This window comes from Rutidosis leptorrhynchoides, chromosome 1 (genome assembly GCF_046630445.1).
Source record: "Rutidosis leptorrhynchoides isolate AG116_Rl617_1_P2 chromosome 1, CSIRO_AGI_Rlap_v1, whole genome shotgun sequence".
Taxonomy (NCBI): Eukaryota; Viridiplantae; Streptophyta; class Magnoliopsida; order Asterales; family Asteraceae; genus Rutidosis; species Rutidosis leptorrhynchoides.
The window spans coordinates 578491576-578495814 of NC_092333.1; the positions used below are offsets into that span (position 1 = coordinate 578491576).

Genomic DNA, 4239 nt, shown 5'->3' on the forward strand with positions numbered 1-4239 from the left:
GTTTCATTTTTAGTATACTACAATTTGGCGACTTCAAAGTTCATACTTGCTTCCAGTTGCACGTGAAATAAATATTTGACCATTTGACCGATTAAAGATATAGAACAACCTCAAATAACCCATTTGTAAATAAGTCAATATCAATATGTCACCCCCACGTGAAAATAATACCAACATACTCCGTAATACGGAGTAAAGAGGTTTTGCCTTTTACAATTGCAAGTGAGGCCACGTGTTATATAACCATAGAAAGGTTTGAGCATTTTGCTTCTAGCGCCCCGTGTCTAACAAACTTGTTTAAGTTCGTATCACCTGTTTGCTTAAACCAAACTGTGGCTTCAAAATATACAATAAATCTCTGATGTGGCTTATAATATGATAGGTAATTAAACTGCATCTAGATGGCATTTCCCCAAAAGATGAGCATATATATATATTTCCTTATACAAACCTTAAGCTGAAGATCAACCAGCTATAGCTGTCTTGCTGCCTTAATCACCAGGAGTTGTAGCAGATAGCGTGAACCTGTTTGCGTTTTCTTCATGTTATTGGTATAACAACCCTGTTTGTCTGCTTGCTCAATGGCCTGGAAGGATCTAACATAACCTAAGAATATAAATTAAATACAAACATGTAAATGCGTTACTTATTTAAACAATGTATGGGAGTGGTTTACAAGCAAAAACTCATAAACGTTTATTTTACTATTACAACTCACAATGAGACAAGACTCCAACTTCCTTTATCACTATAACTAAAATGTATATAGCAATCTATATCATTCCATTGTTGCATACATACCTGAAATAGCAAAATCATCCATCTTCAATAATTATGAAAAGAATATGATTAGTGTTGGTTGATGTTATTTATTCATATGCGCCTTCAAAGGCATCCAACAACAGTATGAATAAATTATTGTTTGTATTAATTAATAGGAAGAAGCACTTACCATCAGTTAGAATGAGTTTATAATGTTACCCATTAAGCCTTGGAGCATGAGGAGGAGTCATGTTCTTTATTCCCCATTAGACCACCAAGGCTAAGTTTCACACCCAGAATACATTTTTGAGGCTGACACATGTTTTTCTAGCCAAATCAACTAAAAAAGTGTTAAAGATCAATTTGTATGAAAAGAAACCATAAAAGATACAATGCTTACCAAGGTTACTGTAAAAATTAAAAATTTTCTTTGACCCTTGACAAATAGTAAAAGATCATTATACACATTCAGATTCCATTTTATGTTACGGTGAAAAAATGGGTATAAAATATAAACTATAATCATTAGTCAACAACTTCTTATTCTCTTTTTGTCACAAAAAGGTGACAACTTAAGTATCCATGAGTCATGACGATGATGATGATGATGATGTCAGCAAACGTGATGGTGATGATGACCCAACTAAAGGTATCTTATATGCAGCTTCTATTATGCAGCCGGGATTATTATAAGACACGTATCTCGAGTTCTTAATATGAGATAAGAGCTTGTGATGAGTGATCGGGATCGATTTATCCGATTTTGGTGGTAACGTTTCAGTTTGAAACCTCTCAATTGCCCTAATAATGACCATATTTTTAGGTTTGACTATTTCGGGTCTATAAACAGGCTCCATTTCACAATCAATTGGTTCAAATGCAGAGTATTTTATAACATAATTTGTAGGATCTCTTAACGATTGAGAGTCAAAAGATGTGTTTGAGTACGTATCTGAGAAATTTGGAGTCGGTAATGAATCCAACCCCATAAGCCTTGCAACGACCCCGGGAGCTTTTGTACAGAAGTTGCGCAGCTCTAATCACTACTTCCTTTGAAACTCAAGCCACCTATCATGTCATCTTCATCCATCTGTTATGTTGATAATTAAGATTAGATAGTGTGACATATACGTAAAACTACATTATAGAATTGTTATCTACGTACATGAAATCGAGTCATAGGCATGTTGCTTTCAATTCTCTTTGACGGCTTCGGTTGTTCTGAGTTTACAAGGGGCGGTTAATAATAAATAGCACAAAAGGTGAGATTCAAGGATAAATGGGTCGTAATGGTTATGCTTTATCTCTAATGGGTCAAATTGTTCAGAAGTTGGCAAAAGTGTGTTAAAAACAAACTATTCTGATATAACTTGCAATCATATTTCAAACGCAAATTACTTGTAACAAAATTAATAATTTGAAATATGATTCAGGTCGACCCACCCAATTCGCACAGTTTGCCACTTCTAGTTAAAATGTAGACCGGGAAGTTCAATTATAGCGGGTGAAGTAATCAACTTCTTTCGAGATTTTGCATTCCAATCAAATAAATTAAGAAAGCCGCCAACGTAACCACCTCCCCACCCTTTGAGCCATTTTAGTGAGCGCCCATCTCTTTAAGTGGGATGTAAAACGACTACTACTGAGATTTCGTCCCAAGAACCAAAATTCATTTGTGCCTTTCAACAATATGATTCGACTTCTTAGACGGTGAATAACTGTTAACAACTATTAGCCACGTGAAAGAAAAAGGTAATAACACATATACTTTAAACTCAAAATCAACTAAAATTGGATCCATAAAGTAAGTAAATCATATATCAGCTTACAATAAGAATAAAATTACCGAATAATAGTGTACAATAAGAATAGAAATGCACAATGCATAATACAATAAGAACCAAATATGAAGAGCAACTACTAACCATGATTAATAACGTTAATTCACATGACAACCAAAAAACCCTAATTGTAAATGACCTCCCCTGTAATTTCAAAAAATCAAAACTTTACTAATTAGAATCAAAATAACCCAATAGAAAAAAAAAAAAAAAAAAAAAAAAGATACAAACTTTAATCTGGGTATTAAAGTTATCCGAATCCATACGCCGGTATATAGGTACTTACAGTGAAAGTGAATCCATGATTCCTGATTAAAGCCACAATTGTTAAAGTGCGAACCCTGATGAATCGACGAACCATAATTATTGTTTCCCGAGTGAATTAATCATCGATGTTGAACAATTGTTGAAGTGAGAGATAATGAACTTGTGTGTGTGAGAAAACAAAGAACTGTGTGTGTGAGAAAAAAAAAGAAATCAAGATAAGAATACGTCTGAAGGTCTCGTAACTGCCTGTAATCATGGGCAAGAGGGTAATAGTTCACCTCAACTGCCTCTACAAAAGCTAAATGACGCGATACTGAATTTGAACGGCTCAGATTTACATTAAGGGATGTCATCTAATGGTGGGACTTTTGACAGGTGGGTTTTTTCAAAAAATATGACATCATAATTTTTTTCTTATTAAGGATAAGAGAGATGTATACTATTAGTTGTTTGTATCTTCATCAATCACCGTAATTTATCCAAAGTCTATAACCAAATAAACTTAATTTATCGAAGAGTTAAGCTCCAATTTTTGTTGACATAATGCATTCAATATGGTAGATAATTTATTTTCTATAATAATTGTTTTAATTAAGATTAAGATAGTTCATTAAACGAAGAGCATAATCAACAATTAACAATTGTATTTTAATTTTAATAAAAATTAAAAAAAAAAAATTTATGACATAGAGGATGATATATATATATATATATATATATATATATATATATAGTTATAATTATAATTATTATAATACTTATAATATAATGTTTAAGTAATCGTTAAATTAAATAAATTATACAAAGTACATTTACTGTTATTGTTTTTAAAAGTCTACGTATTATTTTTCTTGGAAGTTTGATTTTATGATTTTGATTTAATATAATTCATTTCCATAATGTATTTTGCAAATTGCAAGTCATCCATGCCTCCTTTTCTTAGTCCAAACCAATTTATAAAGACTTTCACGTCCGTTCATTTCATTGGGTCACCAACTTTACTTTAAAAAGCCAACTTTTGACTACCTCTCTCTCATGTGTCTGTTTTGTTTCACTATCTTTTTCTCCTCTTTCATTCTTATTCTTAATATAACTGAAAAAATAAAAAACATTATACAGTGCATTTTCTATAATCTACCAGCGGTGCCACCACCGGCCACCCTACGCCTTTGGACACTATACTCCGCCGTAGATGGTCTCTAAAAACCTCACTCCATCGCCCTCTACGACGGTCATCGAAGGCGGTCCATCAATAAACCCCACAACCGCCCAAACCAACCTCTTTTTTCGGCCTGCCATTTCTCAAATCGCCTTGATTTCACATAAGTTGAACTCCCTTAGGAATCTAATTTTTTTCCTTCAAATCTGA

At 33.0% G+C, this 4239-nt stretch overlaps 1 long non-coding RNA gene across 3 annotated transcripts; it reads right to left on the minus strand.

The window, feature by feature from the left end:
• Positions 1 to 216: 216 nt before the first annotated feature.
• LOC139882341 (uncharacterized) lies at positions 217 to 3119 on the minus strand. Of its 3 annotated transcripts, none has more exons than XR_011771795.1 (7): positions 2890 to 3119; positions 2688 to 2747; positions 2206 to 2480; positions 1928 to 1983; positions 953 to 1852; positions 719 to 801; positions 217 to 606 (listed from the first exon to the last, which is right to left on the minus strand). It is a non-coding gene; the product is annotated as an uncharacterized lncRNA (long non-coding RNA). The 3 variants fall into 3 exon arrangements; XR_011771794.1 differs by having other exon boundaries at positions 2206 to 2490; XR_011771793.1 differs by lacking the exon at positions 2206 to 2480.
• Positions 3120 to 4239: the final 1120 nt, after the last annotated feature.